Source organism: Corvus hawaiiensis, chromosome 3, assembly GCF_020740725.1.
Source record: "Corvus hawaiiensis isolate bCorHaw1 chromosome 3, bCorHaw1.pri.cur, whole genome shotgun sequence".
In the NCBI taxonomy this organism is placed as follows: domain Eukaryota; kingdom Metazoa; phylum Chordata; class Aves; order Passeriformes; family Corvidae; genus Corvus; species Corvus hawaiiensis.
Genome location: NC_063215.1, coordinates 117525793 through 117549986, shown reverse-complemented (window position 1 = coordinate 117549986; position 24194 = coordinate 117525793). Strand labels below are relative to the sequence as shown.

Sequence of the window (24194 nt, the reverse complement as noted above, 5' to 3'; positions counted from 1 at the left end):
AGCTGTGAGGGGAGGCAGGGGCTGCTCCCGCCGGGCACGGCCGGCTCCAGCAGCCCCACCCCAGAGCTCACCTGAGTGCAGCCTAAGCACTGAACTAACAATATCTGAAGAACTTCTAACGAATTCCTGCATTTTTTTGCAAATTATTGAAATTCTCTCTTTCAAAAAGGTAATAATATTTTCTTTGGTTTATTTCTATTAATAATTTTTACTTAAACAGGCATCAATAGTCAGATACTCGCTGTGAGTTCTTTTTCCTGAAACCTAATTTCTTCCACCCAGAGTGTCTAGTGGGAATCTCATTGCCATGCAAGCACGAGCTCCTGTCTATAATTCAGCTTTCTGAAGGAAGGACAAGCTCAGCTCTCATTTGTTTGCACACATCAGGGCTAACTTTCTCCTTTGGGCTCCTACATTGTCCCAGGGGACCTGCCCCTCCTGCCCAGGCTCTACATGTGGCATGGAATGTAACCTGGTGTCCAGGGCAGGCTGCTAATTACAGCTTTAATTTTATTGTGTTTAGGAGGAGACAGATATCCAACCTTTCCTTGCTTATAAGTATGGATCTGAAGAAAGGCAGATAAGGTGTGCTGACAGATGGGAGGGCCCGATGGCAAATTGCCCATCAGGTGAGTAAAACCTGCGACTGATGAGCCCCATGAAAGGGTGACTGTTATAGAACAATACCTATGGATAGATAAAACTGTATATCTACATATATATTACACACACACATATATGCATTTGTTTCTATGTGGTGTTAACAGCATCAGTTCCAACAGGGGTTTAGAAAAGAAGAAAACGTGTGTTTTATATTATTCCTGTGTATACACTTTCTTGCCTAATACATTCTTCATTTCCTCTGGGGCCTTCTTAAAGAAGTTACTAATGTATAAGCAGTGCAACTTATAAGAAACCAATGGGAATCTAAATAGTGTCTTGCAATGCCTAATTTTGGTGATAAGTTAAAAACCCCTGCACTTTGTGGCTCAGAAATGACCTGTTATTTTACAAGAAATGAACTATTATTTTACAATAAGAAAATATAAGCAAGGGTCTGCTATTAGCTGTAAATACTGCAAAAATTATTTTAATTTTGAAAATGGTTAGCTGTGGTTTTGTTAGTTGCAAATTGCTGCAGCTCCATAGCTTTGAAAGGGGGAACAGCTGATTTATATCAGTTGAAAATCTCTCTTTGAGTTCTCAATTTTTTATTCAGAATTCTTGGATCACATTACATTAGAAATCACTGTGGTAGATTTACCATAAATATTCAAGTTTTGTGGTGCATTATTCCTTGAATAATCCCATTAATTTCAGAGGCTTAAAAGTACTCATGAGGACAGATTCCCCTGGAAAGAGGAAATGCTAATCTGCCTCGAACTATGGTTATGGGGAGTATCACCACAGGCTGCTTTCCAGTGTGGTGATGAGCTAAGCTGCTGTAGCGCCAGCTCTGCTCCTTGTTCTGTGTGCTGTTGTTTGCCAGCACTGTTGGGTTCAATACAGCACGTCTTGGGATGGGTAGGAGCCTTTCCATGGACTTCATCAGGGACTGGGTGGTCAGGGGTCTTGAATGAGATCAAACAGCAGCTATTAATGTAGCCTGGCCTTCTTCCAGCTTTAGTTATTGCCTGTGGTGCTTATACAACCTGTTTGGTACATAATTTTCTCTCATTTCATAAAACAGAGAAGGACTCAGAGCCACGCTATGCCACTTGGTATTGTTTGTATGTTGTCACTTATCTTTGTTTTCAAAGGAGCTAAATCCAACAGCCATCCAGTTACTGACCCTTTCTATATGAGTTTGTGTGCCCAAAGGCTGCCTGTTATCTCTATATGATACACCAAAACGATTATGAAAGTTCAAATCCTTGTTCATACTCTCTTAAAATGCCCATTTTTCAAAACTGGGACTGATGTTTGGGGCTGTTGGAAGAAAAATCCCACAAAACCTGGAACAACAGTAAGGTCCAATTTTGGTACTGATGATGTTTCAGAAATGGAGCTGGTTGAAATATTTCCAATTTTAAGATGCTGTCGGTCTTTTTAAGTATAAATTTTGGGCAAAGGAAAAAAGTAATAAAGGAAATAACTGCAAAAAATAACTCCATTAAGAAGTTTACACATTTCTGCACTCATAAGATTTGAAGAGGGGAGGCACAGTTGAGCAGGAGCAACCAGGTGTCACAGGCACATGAGTTTGGTACTGCAGATGCTGAGTGTGTTTCTGCACTGGTGACTGAAGAAGGCAAGATGTCCACCATGCAGAGTTTGGTAGCTCTCATCACACCAGGACTTTGCTCCCATTTCTCTCCATTTCTGCCAGCAGTTTGTCCTGTTTGCTAAGTTTTTTCCCTCAGGTTATTTGAGGGAAACAGGTGTTTCCCAGGAAGCCTCAGTGCTCACAGCTCTAATCACTGTCTCTGGCAAATGGATCCTTTGTGCTGTCTGGAGGATTAATAGAGGGTTAGGTGCTTAAAAAAATAAACAGTGAGTGCAAACAGTGGGAAGGAGTAAAGCTGCATGGGGCTGATGAGCGAGGTGATGTCATTTATTTAGCAGAGGTGATACAGCAGTCAGAGATGCCATGAGGAGAAGGCTCCTTTGAAGGAAACAGGGGAGTTGTGAGGCAAACCACAGAGGAGCTGTTAGTGGCCAATGGAAAAAGGTCGTTGGGTTTGAAGCCTTGGAGCTCAGGTGCAGTGCAAGAGAATAGGGGCTCATTGTTAAGGCAAGGATCAGCGCTCCCTTTTGTTCCTTCCCCTGCCCCCCTCCTCCTCTGGCACTACAATAATAATATCTTGTCACTCCTAAAACATGCTGGCACAGATCGTGTTCACTGATGGATGATCGGTCAATGGATGTACTAAAGTGGTTTGTTTCTGTTGATGTATGTCTTTGTAGGCTCCTCTAATGGGAGTGTAAATAAATGAACCCTTCAGCAGGGATTTCTTTCACTGCAGTCCTGTTTAGCCTCTGAGTGCCTCGCTGCCAGGAGTCACTCCAAGTGCTTTACTCTACCTTACATTGCTTCTGCCTTTTTCTGGAGTCTCATGTATTCCATGTGCTGTCCAAGTGCACAGGCAATTTGCTGTATGTGGATGCAATTAATTTTTTATAATGAGTATTTAGTAAAACACGGCTGAGAAATTAGGATGGGCAGTCAAAAAAAGGTAAGGTCCTAATGTCCACTAAGACAGTTCAAAAGAGTTCTCATTATTTCCCTAGGAACTCTGGAGGTGATGACAAGCTCTCGAGATTAATTTCTTTAAAGTTGTGTGCCAGACCTGGTTCATATGAGGTTGTGGATCATAGAACTGGAACTTTTCTCCTGTGGTCAGTTCTCACAAGTGCATAAATACTACAGTGGTACTTTTCTTCAAGACAATTGGACTCAAAGGCATCTTCAAAAAATACCCAGAATGAGTGTATTATAGAGATAAACCAAAAAGAGCTTTACAGAGAAGATAGGCCCTAAGGTATTTATTCTCCAGAGATTTCTTCACCATAAGTGTATGGGAATGAGAGTTTTGAAAGGAGCTCAGCACAGTTCTCACAGCTCTGTTTTAGAGTTTGAAGTGCTCATACTTGGCACAGTTTGCCTGTACTGGAAGTGCCATATTCCATTACCCACCATTTAAAGAACCATTTAACAATCACTGACCAAAACCCATTTCTTCAAGTCTCCACTTAAAAAGGCTTTTCAAGAGAAACTTGTACACCAGCAGTAAAGAGCTTCTGGTGAAGATGGAAATGGAAGATAACAGGCCTAGTGCTGTCAGGGTAATTCCAATTGTTATTTGGAAAAATTACAAAACTGGTTGCAGTTTTCACTCCATTTCCATGACAAATCGGTCATGGAATATGATATGCTTGCACAGAGAGAGATTGTCACACAGCTACAGAAATGCTCACCAAGTGCAAAGATCTGCTATAGTCCGTGTAACCTCCTAACAAGTTGTGTGTTGGGATAACATTCTGTCACGTCGTATATCTGCAGCAAAGACAATTAAAAGCAGCCTTCTCCCACTTCAGCCTCTGGCATGTAGGAGATGCAAGTGCCAGATTTTGCCAGGAGACCCAACTATTGATAGAGATCATCCCTTCCTGAAATGCTTTTGCTAATTCTTGTCTATTCTGTCTGGAGTTTTCAATGCAAATGTACTCACTGAAGGAGAAAATCCTCTTTTTCAAATATGCTATTTATTTTTCAGCCTATGTGCTTGCTGACCCTGCTAATAAAGTGCTATTTAAAAGCTGCATTCTAGAATGAGGAACATTGTCCCTCCACCCCTTCTCTTATGTGTTTATTGTAGTGAAAATGTAAGGACTTATTGGAAGGTTGGCCATGAGGACACTGGAACAGAGCATCCAGGATCTTCATATCATTCCTTCATTATTTATGGTTGCAGCACAGTAAAATGCAGCACCAGATGTGAGTAAGAAGAAGGAGGGGTGCAAAAGAGGACTTCAAATGACTGTGATGAATAGTTGAAAGTGAACAGAGGGGCTTTTAAGGCTCCTTTAAAGAAAGCCTAATGCTCTGCTTCCCTAAGCAGCAGGCTACTGATGATGGAAAAGTCACAGACATACCCTGCAGAGATTTGGGAAGCTCTTGTTTCAGTAGGTCTTTATGGCAGCTAAAAAAATAGAATTCCTGTGCTCCTGCCAACTAGTTTGGTGTGTCCAGCTTGCTTTTCTCCTTTCCATTTTGCTCTGTAAGGACAATGTGCAATGACTTGGACAGTACTGAAATCCAAATTGTGTCTATTCTTATTTTGCCACCCCTCCCAAGACCAGATCCTACTTGTGTCCGGTACTTTTCCATACTTGAGCAGTGCCATCTCGAGGACTGCTGTTTCCTGGCTGCATTTCTGGTTCTGATGGTGGCATAAAATGCCAGGCCCTGCAAGTCCTGAGTCTTCTTTGCCTTATTAAAATAAGTGGTCATGTTTTCTTTGACAGGCACTATCTGCAGTTCCCTAATGGCACCCTGGAAATCCAACATTAGTATAAATCAGGAATGAAGAGCCTTCTGTCCTCTTCCTGCATCACCCTGTTCTATAACAAGCTTTCTAAAATATTCTGAATTCAGACTAAAAATTACTGGCTTTTCCAACCAACAAACTCCTTGAATAATTTTTTATTTCCTTTTTTTGGTAACATGATTTGAAAAATACAGCAAAAATGTCACAGATGCAAAGGGTTTTTTTAAGGAATTCTTGAAGCTTTTAAGTGAGTCTGTTGTTTGAGCACAGCTAAAATTGTTCAGAGTGGAATCAAACAGCCTCTGTGTACTCGGAGCTCTGTGGGATCACGACTCCGAAAGGGATGCAATGTGTGGATGCTAACGTTCAGCTGACACTGAGCTACTGCTTTGTGCTGTCCCCCCATGGGCTTTTTCCCTTGTGCCACTTCCACTGCCCCCACGGTGGTGGCTGTGCTTCAGGATGAGCCCTGAGCATGGCTGAATCCTGGAGGCGGGGGGGAAGGGGATCAGTGGGAGCCTGTGGGTGCTACAGCGTGCGGCCAGCGAGGCACGTAAAACACGGTGGGTACAACCACCCCGAGCAGCAGCACTGCCTTAACTGAGCATTTCCTTGGTTTGTGCTGATTGCATTGATAGAAACGTGCCCTCAAAGAGCTTCTGCTCCTAAGTTAACGCAGTTCTTGTGAGGGTGCACTCACTGCCAGAGCAGGCCACACCTCTTCGCACAGGCCTTTAGGAAAGGGTAAAGCAAATAAGTGCCGTGGTGCCGAAATCAGAGCGATGGCTGATGGAGCCCCAATGGGGAGAACAGCCAAACAGCCTGAATGGAATGTCCATAAGCATGGAAGTTAAAAATACACATCTCAGACCTTGAGGACACTCTGGGGACTAAGAAGCTATATTGATACTAGACTTCAAAAGTTCCAAATAAACAGCAGGATTTTCTCAATGCACAGAAGTACATACTTGTGATGTCAGAGCAATGTTATTTCTGCACTGCAAATCTCAAGGCAGATGCCTTAAAAGCCAGTCCAGATAAGTTGCAACTTATTTAATTTACATTTATAATTGCTCTTACTTTATTTTTGGGTATCTTAGAAACTTAGTTTTAGATTCATACTGTGAATCCCAAATTTACATCTTTCTGGAGATAACATTACTCTCTTTAGGGGAGAGAGCATGGCTTGTGTGAGAGCAAATGATCTTTCAGAGCATTAACATTCATTCTATGTTAGATGAACTTGGACAAGTAAAGTAGGAATGATTACATTGATTTGCTTTGGGAGACACTTATTCACAGACGAAAAATGCCACAGAAGAGTGAGCCTCTAAAGCCAGGTATTTCCTGAATGCTCCTCATTCTAAGTGTTTGGAAGACCAACATGTCCCTTGTCCCAGAGCAGGTGGCTTCCCAATTCTCAAATGCCGGGTAGGTTTTGTCTCTTTACTATAGACAAATGAGAACTGTAGATGCCGGTGCCTGAATGGAAATTGCTGAAAATAGCTGTAATTCTGGTTTTTTCACCTGTGTTACACCCAGGAGTTGCTTTTGTGGATGTATTTTAACTCACTTAGATTTGTCTAGGACAACTTGGAAAGACTGTAGTGTACAGAGAAGATATTTTATATTTGTGTCCTTTTGATCTAATAGCAAAGCTCAGACAGAACCAAAGGCATGCCAAATACCATAAAAGAAAATCAAGTGTACAGATTTTTCAATAGTAGACAGAGCCTGTGGAATAATTTTCTGTGATATAAAATCCTTGAGTAAGGGTTGTAGGGTGAACTAATCAATGACTGTAGCCTATGTGTAGATCAGTGGTGAATTGTAACAGTACTCTCAGAGGTAAAAACCCCAAGCACTGATCTAGAGGAAACTGAAGAGCTTGTTGTGTATTTATGATAAATGCCAGCCTCCTAACAGGGAGCCAAATCACATGTGTTTTTATGAGTTTGTGAGGGTGGCAGTTGGCTGCTGCTGAAAGAACAACCACTCCCATGGCAGTACAGTTTAGGCATAGGTTGATCTGAATTAAAATAGCAATCTGCATGGCTTCATGCAAAAGCTTTATTCTGAGAACATGACACTCCTGTTTTACACATGCAGGGAGCAACATTCTCCTTGTGTGATTGTTTCACTGTAGAAGGGAACAGCCATGTCTAAGGGAGAAGGAGGGCAAGAACAATTCAGAACATCACATTTTAGAGGACACCTGAGTCCCCAGAGCATGGAGAAAAATGCCCTGTATAACCTGATGTGCATTTTTAATACAACCAAGCTCTTTGCATGAGGACGAAGCTCAGAAATGTTGCTGAGCTTTTCCCTATGTGTCCCACCCTGCGAACTCCCTTAGTTAATCTCATCTCTGTGTTCAGTAGGATGTGAGGGCTCTGAAGTGCTCTGTAGCACTAAGGGGAGCTGCTTGTAGAGCTGGATTTGAGCTCTATTATTGAGAACTCCTCGGAGGGCTGGGTGCTACAAAGTGGGACACTTGAAAGCCAGGTGCTGGGGAGAGGGAAAGTGCTGCGTGAGCAAGAAGTGAGATTATAAATTAGAGTTCAGCTCAGCACGTTTGGAGCCACATAAATAGCTTAGGGGTTTGTAAAAGAACCCCCTCAAGGATTCAGAATTACAGCCAAAGAGAAGGGAAAACATAATGCTTTAGTACCGTGTGATTTATGCACCAAATAAGTTTGAATTAGTCACTAATGTGAAGTGGGTTTGGAAAGATTAATAATCCTTACCCAGCACTTATTGTATGATGATCAGCCATAAATCTTCTTTGAGCAAAACGGGAAGTAGCCAAATCCTTTCTCTCTGGAGATGGGCAGTGCTTGTGCTGTTGTTCAGGGGCTGCCCACTTTGAATTCTGGTTTTTTTCTTGTGGTGAGGCTATGGGTTGCTCATGGCAACTTGGGCATTTCCAGTTGGCTCAGAAGATGCGTGCTGCAGATGGGCCTGGAAAGGGATGGGATAACTGTGTGGAACTGGGAACTCCCATGTGCCTGGCTCATACCATGAGCAGTGTACAATTCACTCATTGGAATGGGCACTTTTGCCCAGAGAGGGCATAGAAAAGGTGTGAAAATGATGTAGGGCAAACTCTACGTTGTTGCTGTTCATGGTCTGACTATTTTGGTCCTGAAATACTTTTAAGATCTTTTTCCTACTTGTTGTGGTTGTTTGAAGTGGAAAACTTTCCATTAAGGCTAAAAATCCTGTTCTAGTTGATGCTTTGCCCATTTGTATTTGTGCCAAAACCAGTATGACTTGATTTCTTCTGAGCATCTGTCAGCTGGTGACCCACCACACCTTCTCTTGTGTGGCCTATATAAACCAGTGCCGACTGAAGCTTCAAAGAGTGACTTCCCTCCCTGTAGGACTGTACCTCACACTTATTTCCAATAAACTGCCATCCTCTCAATTTTCCACAAGCAACATGTAATTGAGCAGTAACCTCAGTGTATGAAAATCTGTGTGGCAGATGAAAAAAACATCATTAGACCAGAGGCAGCTGGAGTGCAGTCATGGAGGTCAAAGAGCTCAGCTCCCATAGAATCTCTTTCATGCATATTTAGAGTTTAAGAGAAAAAAAATTTTCAGCTGTTTGATGGAGGTGAAAATCTTATCAACCCAGGGAAGAGGGAGAGTTATTTGAGGAAACAAATTGTTGAGGAGATCTGGCTAGATCAGCCAAGTGTGAACCCCGTGTAATTCCATCTGGACAGCCAAATTTTCTCAGGTTGTTGAGGGCGATGTGTCCCAGAAGATGCCCTGTCCATAAGACACAGGGACTCCTGCATGGCAGAACAGGCTGCTGCTGTGTCATAAAAAGGTATCTTTTGTTTCATGCTGCCTTTATTATTTTAAATGAGTGTTTGGCATTGATTTGTTACCTGAACTTACTCAGCTGATGTTTACAGCAGCTTTTTGCTGCAAACTTGCGGGACAAGATGTAGTTGCTTTGCATAAAACATCCTGGTGGGCTGAAGCACACGACTGTGAGGGACCTACACTCAGCACTTGTTCTACAAGTCTGTCCTTAGAAATGTCCAAGCCTTCCCTTCCCTGAGAGCGTACCAAGGATGTTGTGGCTGCTGGGAAGCCACGAGTGGGGATTTGAAGTGATACCTGCTCTTTTCAGCTTAACTGAACAGGCCTAGAGAGCCAAAGTAGTTCCTAAACCGAGAGTCACGTGTGTGCCACCACAGCTGTTGTTCAGAGAAGTTGTTCCATGTGGCTCTTTTCCCTTTTCCAATGTGGGAACATTGCCTGCTTGCTTCCAAGAGGACCTTGGAACAAGCTGGAATATCCACATGAAAATCAAGTGAGAATCCTCTTTGTTTAGGCTTACCGTTTCCAAGTTGACGTGGAAGCACTTGCAAAGCTGATCGGTGAATCTTTTCAAGAGTAGGCTCTTGGCAGTACTTTTGGGAATAATGATCGTGGAACCAGAACCATAAAAGGCATTAAAATACTCTTCCTAAGCACACTTCCCTTGTGCACATCTGTGGAATGTGATTTTGAAATGCCTCAAATTCACACTCACACAGAATCTGTCACCATTCTCGGTGACCTTGATCAGGAGCATTTCTCTTAATGCCTGTTATTCTTCCAGATAAGCAAAGCACCTCCCATTGACCCAGGCAGGTCATTATCCTCTTGCCCTTTATCAGGAATCCTTCAGCCAATTAATCACACACTGCTCTGCAATCTTGAGGCTCAATTATGCCTGGACAAGTGTTGCTCAGCTGTTCCTCCTGCTACAGATGTGACATATCCTGAGATTAGCTCCGATTCACAGAAGTCCCTGATTCCATATCAGGCGCTAAGAAAAGCGGGGCCGTCTGGGAGGGAAGTGACACCATCTTAGAAGCATTTTATCACAAAGTAAGTGGAGATGTCTAAAAAATCCTGCTTGCCACCACCACATCACAGCAAGTCCTTCTCACTGGCAGTTGCCTCTCAGCCTGAGACAATTTACCAGTATTTTCTAGATGGAGATGTCAGCAGACTAATAAACTCTTGGTAGTGCACCGATGACAGACAGTAGCTAGTTCTCCTTTGGGATAGTAGATAGCTTAACTTGGAATCCCTGTGCAAACTTATTTTCTCCTCTTTTGTGAAAACCTGTTTTGTGCACATTTAATAGCTTCTGGTTTTATTTTTGTTTTCCTATTGTTACCATTTGCTTGGGATACTCCATCATGGACATATGCATGTGAAATAGTTTGGTGGTATTTTTGATTAGTCTAAAAATTCTGCCTTAGGTTTTTTGTTTTAGTTGTTGGTTGGTTGGGGTTTTTTTCAGTAGCTGTGGCTTGACACTCTTAATTGTTTTAGAGGGCCTGGGTCAGAGTATATTATGTGGCCCCCAGAGATACTATGGGGCACCCACTGAAACTATGAGCAAGATGAGCCTAATCTTGGCAGTGTGATTCTGTGTTTGTGAGGTTGTTCTTTGTAACCATTTTCAGCTACACAGAAGCTCAGGCAAACATTTAGTACAGATGCTTGCAATTCTATAAAGTTGTGTTATCCTCTTTAAAAAAATGGCCTTCTGATTTCTATAAGCAGAACTTGTTAAAAAAGCAATTCTGAGTTTTAAATATTTAATTTTGGTTCCTCCTGTTTTTATTTTTAAAAAGCTCTTTTTTGAACAAGATAAGCCGATGTTGAATATGTAATTGTTTACTATAGAAAACCATAAACTCTGCAGAATAACTACCCTTTATCACTTTCAGGCTTCAAATAAATTCTTTTAGAAACCCCTGTGGGATGAAGGCATTTGCATTTCCTCTGTGGATGGTGCCACAGAGAGTCAGGGAGCAGATAGGATCTGCTTCTGCACCCTGCCCCTGGCTGGGGGCTCTTTGCACGCTGGTGTGAATGCAGGATACACGGGCAAGTTAAATAGGATTTGGGGCTGTGGAAGAACAACTGGACTTAACTGGGGCTGAGGCAGCTGTGAGCACACAGCAAGACTGTGTGTTAGCTCACAGGGCTGAGCTGGAAAACATGTCTGAAAACACCCAGATATTCTGCCTCTCGTTTTCTGCAGACAGAGCCACTGCTGTAACTTCTCACATTGGTATCTCAATTTGCAGTCTAGACCAAGCCTGTGTGAGGGTCAGATACTGCACCAAGCAGAACCACGAGAGCCTTTTTTTTGGAACAACTTACTGCTCACCAGGCAAGGGAAAAGTGAACTGTGTTATCCGAGGTTGGCACAGCTAAAAACCATTTTGAATGGCCTTTATGAGTCAGATTCTTACATATAAGTTCTCACTGACTGGTAGGTTCAGGTTGTGGAAGAGTCCAATTGTGCTGAGACACTGAAAAAGGATTTTTTCTTCCAAAGGTGTCTTACAATCTAAGTGTAGGGCTACAGGAGTCTGATGTGATAGATTTGTTGCTGAAAAAGTTATATTTGCATCTTCTTATCAACAAGAGACAGGAAATGGAGACTGTGTAAACGTGTGTGTAGAAAGGGTACTTCACTTGAAACTTGTTGCATTTTATTTTAATTCTCAAAATGATGAGGTAATGTTTGGGCTTGGCTGATTGTTCAACAGCAAATACTGCAGATGTATCTATTTTTTACAACACAGCTATTTGATTTATAATACTTCTATTATTTTGGCTGTCCACACAGAGGGGAATATAAACTGCCTCTGCTTTTGCAGCTCAGAGTGCTCCAGCCATCCCCCTCCCACATTTTAGAAATAATTAAAAGGGAACCTTAAACTCAAACACATCTCAGAAAAACCCAAAGAGAGGTGGTCTCGTTTTTAAGATGAAAAAGAGGATTAAACTGGAGGGAACTGAAGTTATTTTGGTGTTTTATAAATAATCTTCCAATTTCCTATCACTTACCACTTCATCTCTTGTGGAGTGAGTGCTGGATTCTGCTACTCTTTATTTCCAGACTTTCTGCTTTCTGTGTTGATCAGCCACAGGAGTGGAAAAGACGCTGGAAAGATGAAAGGAGCTACAAACTCCTAAAGAAGGCATAGGAAATTTCTAGGGATGCAGGTAGGAGCATGGTGTGCAGTTCAGCAGGGGAAGCTAATTTGCCATCTAGTCCCCATAGGAACCCGGCAGAGCTAAGAATAGAGCGGGTAGGACATGTGGCTTCTGATGAGGAAAATAAAGGATACAATTTTTGTATCAAATCCCAAATTTTTCAACCTCTTTGGCTAGGAATTAAAATATTTAGCATGTAATCTGAAAGGGGGTTATGTAGTGCTGTTTCTCCAGTGTTGGATCTCCAGTGCTGTATCTGTTGCTCTGCTTGGGGTCTTGGCAAAATAAAGAAATGCTGAATAAAGTTTATTTCCTCTGCAGCCAGATTTTATCAGTGTAAAAGCATGTCTTTTTGTTTTATTACCGTATATTCTAAAAGGATCCCTTCCTGCTTGGAAAAAGTTACATGTTTTTCTTGTTTTCAATGTATTTCATTAGTTTTAAAATACAACTTTATTTACAGTCTTGGCTGTAAAAACACCAACACCAACTACCTTTTACAGGTAGGAATGTGGAGGTGCAGAAGTATCAAGAAAGCTGTCCAGGATCATCCTGTAGATCAGGATGCAAACCCCATGTTTCTCTGCATAGCCCAAGAAGCATCACCTTTTTTTTGGGACACTTAAAATTTTGTTGAATTGGCCAAGGAAAATATTTGTGTTCAGACTCATGTTATCTAACAGGTGTGACTGGATGTGATTTAGCACAGGCTCTTTACTGAGTTAGGAAAAGAAAGACAAACCATGTGGTATCTGATAAGTAAACTGCAATAAGGTGAAAATATTTCATTCAAACATAAAACCAAGACTGGAACCTGACCTTAGAATGAATTATGGTGGTAAAACACTACTGTGAGGTGAGGTGAGGTGAGATGAGATGGGTCCCTAAACTCAGACTCCCTACTATGTCTGTCAGTTTAAGGAATATTGAATCCTGAGAGTGGTCCTGTAAATATCTGTACTGTTTTCTTCTGTAAAAACCTCTTATTCCTAAGTCCTGCTTCTCTTTCCCCTTTTTCCCCTGAAAAATTATGGGCTCTGTTGGTGGTGATTGTACTTTGCCTTTCCCAAGTTCCATGGTTCCGGATGGATGTGGTGCGGATTTCACGAGATTTTAGATTAAGGTCCTGTGAGCAGATGCCAGATGTGTGTAATCACTGCTGTATGCTTTTCTCCTCCTCTCATTTATTACCTTGCAGCATCTGAATACAGAGGAAATTAGAGATTCAGATTTGTACTTCTCAAAGAAAAAAAAAAAAAGGAAAAAAGGGTGAAATAAAAAAGAAAAAGAAAGGGGGAAGGATCCCACCAAAATTGCTTTGTGATTCACTGTGGGGTCGTGACCCCGTCCCGCTGAGACTTCTGTTCCGAAGTAGTAACTTGGTAGGTGGAGTTTTTTAAAGTGGTTGTTGATTGGCTTAGCTGTAAGAAAATCACATTTCCCTGAAACTCTTAGGGATACTTTAAATGGGTGGATTATCCAGCTGCCTGATTAGAAGTTTGGGTTATGTAAACACGGAGTGTTTAGATTTAGGCTTTTCAGTTGAAGTCCAGGCAGCTGTTTGCACTTAAGTCCATCAAGAAGCCCAGTTAATCAAAGAGCAGGAAGGATTTTTTACCTTCTTAAACCTGTGTCATTATTTCTGCTGTCCAAACCCTTTGGAGTTAGGCTTGTTGCAATGTAGAACAAGGTTTTTTGGATGTTCTGCTGAGGAAATAGGAAAGAATGGATGGGGTTTTGGTTAGTGAGATGTGGTGCCTTGTGGATTTTTCCCCTTTGCTGTGACATAATCATTTTTCCATTAGTTGCTGCTGAAGTCAAACTTGACTTTTTGAGTCTTGGAGAGCTGCTCAGAACAGAAGGTGGAGGCAGATCCACCTCAAGGCTCTGGCTCTGTCCTACACATGTAACAAGTCCAACCATGAGGATCTGTGGAGCCTGTTTACACTGGATTTATTTTAGGGCATTCTTGACAGTGTGAATAGATATCAGAGTAACCAACTAGCCTAACACTTCAGGATCCAAGCAATGAAAGAGTCTTTGTGTAGCAAAGAAACAGTCTTTCTTCTCCAGGAAAAGAGAAAAAAAAGGAAATAAGGAAAAAAAATCTAAAAAGTTTGGTTTATTTTTCTGTGTTCTGTTTTATCCACTACCATTTTGGAAATTTAAAATTTCAGGAGAAGAAAACCCCTCAAAACTCTTTGTAAAGCAGCTTCTCTCAGTGGTTCTCTCTTTACATTCCTCTGCTGCTTGTTGCAATTATAAATTTATTAATTTTTGATTTACATTTCTGACATTTTTATGAATTTTCTAAATCTAGAGGTAGCCAGATGCAAACAGGGAACACTTTAATGTGCATCTCTACAGCTTGTTTACTTGTGATTAGCTGAAATTAATTTCTGATTACTTGATATGAGCAAGATTTGCTGCCTTGTCTGTATGCTCACAGTTGCACCGTGTGCTACCAAAACCTGAATATATTCTATAGTACAAATTTTTAAAGTACTAAACCATGTTTAGCAGTGAGAAGCAAAGCATATTAAAATACTTTATTTTTTTCTAAAATTATCTTCTCCAAATCTTTAAAATTTCCAGCTATTATATAGTTCTGACCATTGACAATATCACCAGGGAACTCTGGTGACACTGTTAACACACAAGTGATGCTCCTGAAGCCATCGAGGGCCCAGCTGTGATCTTTTATTTTTTCACCCAGAGAACTGTGGTTTCATAGGGCAGGCATTTCCCTACCAGTTTACTGGATAATATATCCAAGAACTGTAATTCCAGCCTGAATTACTAATCAGTGTCATATTATAATTTTAGAAAATATATTTGATAATATATTTGAGAATGTTGTGGCTAAATATTGATTTACTTTTAATGTATAGAACAAACCTTAATTTATATTTTATAATGTACATGGCTTTCCCTGTAATTAGATCTAATGCTTATGATGTTAACAAAAAAAATATGTGTCAGCTAATCCTGAAGAAACCCTAATATCTGTCACTGCGTGGGGCCTGGGGACACATCTATTCCTGAAAGAATTGGAAGAAACCCCACACAAATAATAAGCATATGGAAATAGAAGAGGCAGCAAAGAACTCTGAGAAAAATTGGTTTGTCTGTGCTGACATTTCATAGTGTCATCTGATATTGAGCTATTGATCAATATTTGGAGACAAAGTGATCAGATGGTCCTGGCAAGAAGACCAGACAGTTGAATTATCCTTTATGTTTGCCTTCCTTTTGTTCACATTACTCCGAAGGTTCATTTTCCAGTTCTGATCTAATGTGGCAGTTGGATATCGGGCTGTGGACATATTGACTGAAATAAGAGTGGGTTTTTGCTGTTATTGTTCATATTGGTTATTTTCCAATAGATATAGCTCTATTTTCCAGTAGAGATCCAGGTATCTGGGTGGAATATAGTATTGTGGCAACCTTTCATGCTTTGACACGTATTTAAGCCTGACTTTTCCTGATTGCCTCTCCTGCTTGGCAAGCCTTGCCTATGGGAAGGAGCAGGCAGTGTTTCAGATCCCTCCTCCCAGGTGATTCTGGGCCATTCACCATTACCAGATGTGCAGGGCTCTGGTGTCCCTTCTGTAAAGAATAAGGTAGAATAACATAAGGTACTAGGGGCAAAGCTATTTACAAGGGCCTGGAGTGGCAGGACAAGGAGGAATGCCTTCAAACTGGAAGAGAATAGGTTTAGATTGGATGTTAGGAAAAAAAATCTTCCCTGTGAGGGTGGTGAGGCACTGGAACCAGAGAAGGTATGGATGCCCCATCCCTGGAGGTGGTCAAGGCCAGGTTGGATGTGCCTTGGAGCATCCTGATCTAGTGGAAGGTGTCCCTGTCCATGGCAGGGGTCTTGGAACTAGATAATCTTTGACATTCCTTTCCAGCCCAAGCCATTCTGTGATTCTATGACACTGCCTGGTCTCTTGGAAATGCTTCCACCTTCTACCTGTGATTAACCCAGCAGGCCACTTTATGTCACTATTGCTCCATGTACAAAACATGTCTGAAGCAGAATTAATTGAGCAGCAGGCTAGGATGCACTTTCCAGTTTGTTATAGACTTCAATCTCCCAGAAATGGGAACTCAGAATTGTCCTTGCATGGCTCGTTTTGTTGGGAACATCCCTCTCTGTTGTTTACCAGCCAGGTGACTCTGGTTTCCAAATTCAGGAGATGCCTGGTCAGTTGGGTCCCCTGGTCATTATTTCCTTTCAGACTGTGCTCCTCTGAGGCTTTAGCTGGAAGTAGATGGGCTGAGGAATGATCTCATCGACATTCTCTCCTTTCCCTCCAAATTTTGGGACAGTTGCTTAGCAGCCACCCAGAGGGGAATGGTAGCAAGCCAGTCCTCCCTCTCTGCAGTAAGGCTGCGGCCAATAAGTAATGTCATGCTTGCCAAGATAAGGGTAATAAAATCTCATGCTTGAGGGCATAAGACAATCATTGCAGAAGTCAAGCTGGAATCCCTCCCCAAACATGCTACAGCAGTACACAGCTACCTCAGCCAACAGTGCTTGGAGTCGCCCATAGAGCAACTTCTCTGTACAAGGAAGGGGCCCTCAGACAATCTGTTCCTCACTTCTGCACCCTGAATCTTCCTTGTAGCTGTTCCAGTGCTTATGTGGGCACAAAAGTAAAGTAGGAAAAGCTGGGGTTTAGTCAGAACCTCACCTTGATGCCAGTTGTGCTGTGACTGTGTGCTGGTACCTATTTACCATGGACATGTTGGGTTTTTCTCCTTCCCTTGGGAGACATGGCTACACTGAAGTGATTTCTGCAAAATTCCTGCTGTTGTGATGCAGCTGCAAGGGAGGAAGTGTGAGTTTAAACCAGCTGTGAGTGTTTTCACCTCTGTATGTTCTAGACTCAGCTTTATATCCAGGCTTGGTGGAAAAGAAATGTGTCCCAGAGAGAAAGTCTAGAGGTTTAAATCATCAGCTGATATAAATGGGCAACATTCCATTGACCTCGGTGGAATGACACTGGCCTCTGCCAACTCAGGAGTCTCTGTGGTGGGCAGGGAAGCTGGAGAAAAGCGACTGTGAGTCGTGTTCATTCATTTGGTTTAGCATGTGAAGTAATGGGAACATTTTCTCGAGCAACTCGAGTCCAGAAAAGGACTCGAGCACCCGCAGCCTCTGGTCGGGAGCGTGGACTCCCTGTGAGTACCCTGGGAGCTCGGCACAGGAAGTGCCCAGCCTGACCCTCTGCAAAATGCCTCCTTCCATGGGCATTCAGAGGCAGGAAGTATGGGAAATAAGGTGTTTTAGTGGCCTTTTGATAAAAGAAACCCATGTGAAATGGTGCTTCCCTTTTAGACAAGACACTCTGAGGTCTGGTGAATGCTGTGTTTGTACAGTGAATCAGATTCATCATAGAATTACTGAGCAGCACCAGTAAAGGAGAATCTATAATTATGATTCAGTGGGAAAATATACAGTGGTCAATAACCCACATAACTCCTCTGTCTGTGTATGTGGTGCAGCAGTGCAGTTCAGTGTCCTGAGCTCTAATATGGAATAGCTACATACTAGATTAAAGTGGATTTTCCCAGTTCTCTTCCTGTAGTAATCTTAAGAGCACAGCTATGTGAACTTTGGATTTTCCTCTTCTGAAGGCAGAGGTGCTTCCATGCCCCATCTACATGACGGACTGGAGTGGGAATTGGGAATCAGTTGCTAGAGTGGAGGTTCTCAACCCAGAAAAGCTGATCTTTCTCTCTTAAATAGTGTTGTATTTTATTAGCTGATTCACCTGCCACACCCATTAATTTTGCTCAATTTTTGGGATAAGTACCTGTATCAATGGTAAAATTGTTTGGACTAATTAGACTAAAATAATTAAGATTATGCAAAGATTATGCTTCTTTTTTTTTACACTACAAATATTGAATCCTTGTATTGTCCAGCATTGATCACATGCAGAGGATATACTAGATGTATATTTATAAATATATATATTTACACATTTATCAAGAGCCCTTAAAAAGTTAACTGAAAGCAAATAAAAAGGATCATTAACAGACTCCCTTTAACAGAAATGCCAATCATCCATATTCATAGAAGTGAACCAAGCCCAAAAGACTTAAGTTTCCTTTTCCTTCTAGGAGTTACATTATCTGTGTTCCAATACTTCTACAGTAATTAGAGATTACTCTAGCACTCAGTAAGCTAATTTTAATCTTGAGGAAAAGAAAATCACACAAATCTAAAAGCAACTCAAAGCAGATATGAAACAAGTAAGAGTATTATCACCATCATTTGCAAATAATCTCTCAGATTTCAAACAAAAAAATTCTATGTGTCCAGTTCTTCCTAAACGGCAATAAAAAAAGTTTACCAACTTTTTCCCCCCTTCTGCAGTATTTATTTGTTCCCTGTAATGTGAAATCTGACAGGTAGGTCACACCCCAGCCTTCAGGTTGAGGGTTTTTACCTCTTGGATGACATAAGGCACAACTTTCAGTCTGTGTGGACCTAGGAGGAGTTTAGAGTGACAAGAATTATTTTTACCTACATAATGTTCTGCCTCACAAACTGTTACAGCACAAAAGCTAGTGAGACACAGTGACACAGTATAAGAAGTTTTATTTGCCACTCAGAGTGACCACCGTTGCAGAAATTACCCCGATTTCCTGGTTACTTCATGAAGGGTTAGCAAAGTGACCTCTGTTTACTCTTTTCTTTATCCTTCAGTTCTTTAGGGTGGTGAATCCATTTCTATTAAAATCAAACTCCAGCAGCAGAACAGACTGGGAAGTTTAGTGGAGCTGAGAGTGCCTCTACTTCCACTTATAAATAGCAACATCTGCGGAGCAGTTATCAGGAGCTCTAATGGATTGGGCCACGTTGTGAAAGTTTGGTCAGACAAGGGTGGCCCAGGCACTACCTGTTTCTGTTAAATACCATTCTAGTCTTTCAAACCCAGAAAATAAAGGATTGGGGTACTCAAGATGCTCAACTCCTGAAATCTCCCACAGTTAAGGTGACCAGGTATTTTCATTATCCGGTTGTTCAACCTACCTGGTCCTTACAAGCTCTTCTTTTTAGCTGTAGAAAAAAGAAACATGGCTCTTTTTAAAAGTAGTTATTTTTCAGCCAATTCACCCACACCAATAAACCCAAGAAAGCTGATTCAGTGTCAAATGTCCACCCCATTTTGCCAAGGTACGCAGTGCCATGTATTTACTCTAGGGGAACCTGCTAATAGCAAATAATTCCATCCCCTCATTTTACCCATGGCAAGACGAAGACGATAACCAGCTGTTAGCAGAGGAGCTGTGGAGACGGAGGTAGCCCAGGGTGCTCAGGATATAAAGATATGTGTGTTAGTGCAGGGGAGAAGCCAGCTCTTTGCACTGCTTGCTACCTTGCATTTTCAGCACCAGAGCTTGGCCCTGACTGCCTCCAATTCTGACAGCCAATTCCTGACCTTTCACTCTCTTATGTTCACTGTAGGTTTGTGCAAGAAACTTGGTCTCCTTCCTTGTCCAAAAATTTTAAGCAAATACTGTTGTTAGTATGATAGCCCCTGCAGTATTGGCTTCTAGGAACCAAGAAAAATCTCACATCACCACTGTGTACAATTACATCATCTCAACATCACAGCTGCCAACTCTCACTGTTTGCTGGAGAGCCATTATTTTTGCTTTAAAGAGATGGACTGACCTCATGAGCTTCTGAAGAAAGCCCACAGCTTATGACTGCCTGCCATACCGACAGAATAAAGTGGTCAGATGGGACTTGGGTTGATTAATGCTTCAATACAGAAGCACCTGTGCTCATGGCAAGAGATCAGGTCCTCTCCACTGGTGCAGATCCTAAATCTGAGCTACTCTTCTGTGTCCTTTTAAAAGTGGTAGGCTGAGAATGGAAAAGAATAACTGTTGTTCACAGCTAATCTGGAATGTGTTGGGATTTAAGAAAAAAAAGAAATCTGGCATCAGTTCAAGCTTCACTTTTAACTGAAACAAATCTAAATGTAATTGAAAACAAGAGCATGCATAGAAATTGCAAATCTGATTCTCATTTACACTGCAGACTCTTTGCACCTCTCCAGCAACGTGAAAGGTCTTGGACTATGGTTCAGTTATTTTTACACTTCCATGAAGGGCCTGTTTATTGACATGGAGCTCAGAAATATTTATACGAGTGCAGGATTTGCCTTTCAGAGCAGTGGAAAGTCAGCACTGTGGGACTCCTGGGCACTGTGCTTTGGCTTATTTGGGGTGTCCAGTTGGACTGCTGAGGGGAAAATTAGGGTCTGGACAATGGGTGGGTCAGAGGTTCAATAACGAAATATGAAGTGCCTCATCAGAGGGTCATTTGTGTGAATCAAGTAGGCTTTGGTTATTGGCTGGAAGCAAAGTGGCCTTTCAAGTCCAGGTAAAAGCAAATGGTCTCTGGGCTGTGTCATTGGCCAGATGATCTCATCCCAACTGGCAGCATTTGACAGCCCCACCCTTGTTTGATGCTGTAGCTCTCACTGAGCAGCCTAAAGGTGCTACAAGATAATGAAGTACTCTCACGTCCTTATGGGAGAAGATCTGCACGTCAAGGTACTCAGCATCCCGTGTGGGACAGTGCATGGAAAAGCTTCCTTCGCTGTTGGCTTTTCTATGCCCATTCCGAGGACAAACAGACACCATCAGGCTCCTGGATGTCTGAATGCTGCCTACTGAAAGCTCTAAATTGGCTTAACCTTTGCTAAAGGAATGGTAGATAATGGAGAGGCAAAATGAGAAAGTGAAGGAGTGGTCTGGGAGAAACACAGTCATCATGAAGCCAGCAGGAAAATAAGGGCTTGATTATGTAGCTCCGAGAGGGCCCTGCCAGCCTGCAGCTCGAGGGGAAGAACCCGAGCTGGTGACAGCCCTTTCTTGGGGCGGTGACACCCTGTGTAAGGGAGGTGCTTTCTGCACGGGGCTGAGCACGGGGAGTTTCCTTCTCCTGCCGTGCCAGTCCTGCTCTGCAGCTGAGACTGTGGTTCTGCCATACCCCAGCTTCCCTCAGTCAGCTGCTTCCCACTGAGTGGGACACCAACAGTTCTTCGGTGTTCAGGCTATAACAGAGTAAACCACACCTGCATCTGCCATACATTTCTTTTTTCATGTTTTATCACTTGTCATGGGCTTTCTTAACGCATGAACTCCAGGACTTACAGGAGAATTTAACTTTCCCATTTTAGATGATTGTAGAGAAAACCTCGAAAACACCAGATGTTTTAAAACTTACCCAGAATGGAATAAAAAGACACAAAGTCAATGCCTAAAAAAGTCCAGAGCACTATTTGGGGAATGTTGGGGTGGACAAAAGATGGAGATGTTCATATTGTTGCCAACTCAAAGTACTTGATGTCGTTATGCAACGTCTAACACAGCAGAGCCTTGCTCAAGTTTTTTTTCACATTTTCACTTCACTTTTCTACTGCAGCACAAATATTTGAGTTCATGCAGCACAGAGGAGGTCAAAACCAAGAACAAGTTCATACCTTCTGGCCAAGGCAAAAATGTTTTCAAGTTCTCCCCCTCCCCAAAGGAGCCAAACCACCAGCAAATCACAGCTTCAAAAATGTTTGACTGAAGCAACAGTTTTATGAATCAATATTAAAAATAGACCTCAAGAATTGGACTTAAAAAAAATTAATCCTACTGCCCTAAATTTCCTGTCACTCTTGGATGTTGTATTAAATTTTGATATGAAATGTATTTTCCTGAATTGGAATTTGTCCTTAAATTACTTATGAACAATGAACTCTTTCAAGAAAAATAACTGCTTCCTTATCACAAGAATTAATGCTGTGGTTTTTGTAAGTGAGTTTCCATAGCTTATCAAATCCTTTCGTTCCTCTTAGTTGGAGGGGAACTGAAAAATGTCTATCAGTTAATTCTCTTCAATTTCATGATTTTAAATCAGGTAATATTCCACATTTTACTTTGCTCAAAGTGGCTACAGGCCACTATTCATTCTTGTTCTCCCTTGTAATATCTTTAGCCCAGAGAAACTCAATCTCTTTTTTTCACTCATTTTACAGCTGCTTTGACTAAGGAACCATATTAACACCAGGCCATTTGTACCTATGCTCTTTTGCAGCCAGTTTGGCTCTGCAGGATCCCAGCGTGGTTGTGGCGTGACTGTGTTTGCCACTGAAGCACTGCCACCTGTGGGTGAATCCCAGGCCTGATTCCCCACGGCAGGGGGAGTGGGAAGGGATGATTCCGAGAGAGTGATAAAAATATCTGTTCTGCACCATTTCAAAGCTCAGTCATGCTTACTTAGGAGTGTCACATTAGTTTTGTGTGCAAAAGGGACATTTCAACCCTTTGGCCCTCAGGCTGATGCTGCACTGGTGCTAATACGATTAGTTCAAGCTATAGCTAATGAAAGAGTAGTCTAGCAGACTGGCCAGATGGAAGGAGCAACCAGTGGCCTTGGCTTCTGGCATGCCTTGAAGGTCAGAGCTCGAGGCCCTTTTCATACAGGCACGGTACATTACAGGTGTTCCTGGTGGGGCCTTGCAGAGGACAGAGCTTGGATCTGGAACCTTGTCACAAGAGCACCAGGTAATTTCTGCAATGGTGGTAAGAAGAGCAATGGTTCCTGAACACTTGATCCAAACCCAATGGCAATCAACAGGACTTTGAATATTTTCTTTGGTGAGCTCTGGAAGTTCTCCAAAGCCCTGACTCCCAAATAACAATAAATTTCCCGAGTTCAAACCAGCCCCAGAGTTTAATCACGTAAACCATTTGATCCCACAGGAAATCTGGGAGTGTGGTGTAAGATGCAGACCTACCCTGCTTGGCACTGGTGGTGCTGAAGACATATCCCAGACCATGGTCCATGTTCACTGCTAGATGAAGTGTGAGTGGATTTCAAAGGCTCTTCCTATCAGGATTCAGAGAGGAGGATGAGCAAGGGATGAGTGTGAAACAGGCAGAGCTTTCATAGATGGGAGACGTCAGTGTATAGAGCTCAAGGAACAGCACTGGTCATGCTGAGTCTTGCTTTTAAAGGCACGCCATTTTATTTGTGAGGTCACGATTTCTTGTTGATGGGCAGAATGGTTGATTAGAGGAATAAGAAAATATGATGATGAGGAGTCACCTAATTTTGAAGATGGCTGTATTTAAACCCCGTAAAATCCTTGGGAGTGTCAATGGCTACAAGAAAATCACCATGTGAAGTTTAGGTGAGCTGCACAATTTGTAGTTCAGGTAATCATTTAAGCACAATTTTATTGGCTTCAAGAACTGCAAGAATATACCCAAAAGTAGTTTTTTTTTTCTATTGGGGCTAACAGCTGTGAATCGTAGCAACTGTGTCGTTATATATTGTTCATTATTTCTGGGACCCTGAGAAATACAGGTATGTCATCAGAGTGAATATGTATAGTTGCATACAATAATATGTTCTTTGTACTTTCATTTATGAAAAAAAAATCTTGGTTTTCCTTAATACTGTTGATATATGTGCCTGAATAAGATGTCATTTGTAAAGCTGAAAGCAGATATCTACAGCAAGTATTTAAAAAGAAAAATTGGACTTCCTAATTTGTATAAAAGGGGAACCCATTAAAAGGGTACAAAGGATAATGCTCAGATTATTTTTCAAACAATGGACAACTTGCATAATCCCATTATGAACAGTATACATTTCACAGCCCATCTGGCAGACAATAAACATTGGGTCTCTGTGGGCTTGAAACGCTGGGTATTGTACTACCAAAAAGAAAAGCCCTGCACACATGGCATTGGGTGGAAAAGCAGCCACAGCATGTCTCACCCCAAACATCCATTATGTTTGTTAGTTTTATGCTTTCTGCAAAATAATGTGTATTTAATAACTGCTAAGCAGACCTATGTGAGTACTCCGCATCGAGTACCTGCTGCTGAAGTGGCAGGATCTTGCTATGCTGGACTGCCACAAAGGCACTGTATAGAACATCAGGCTAATGAACTTGCTCTTCCTGGAGTTGTCTGAGCACTCCTAAAGAGATTTTGCTTGGAAGAGCCAGTCAGTCAAGGGAAATGCAGAAGCTGGAGTCATCAGAATATGGCTCCTTAAGTGGTGGAATGTTTTGATGTCCTTAAAAACACATGCACAGTGTTGCTGTTAGATCTCAGTTTAACCACTGAAGGTCTTGT

At 41.9% G+C, this 24194-nt stretch overlaps 1 protein-coding gene across 1 annotated transcript in view; it reads left to right on the top strand.

Moving 5' to 3' along the window:
* Positions 1-613: 613 nt before the first annotated feature.
* The window catches only part of BMP2 (bone morphogenetic protein 2), a 203634-nt gene continuing 180053 nt past the window's right edge, over positions 614-24194 (top strand). Inside the window, exon 1 of the mRNA XM_048297631.1 lies at positions 614-629. The gene's annotated coding sequence lies outside the window, so the exon portion shown is untranslated. The remainder of the gene's footprint in view (positions 630-24194) is intronic.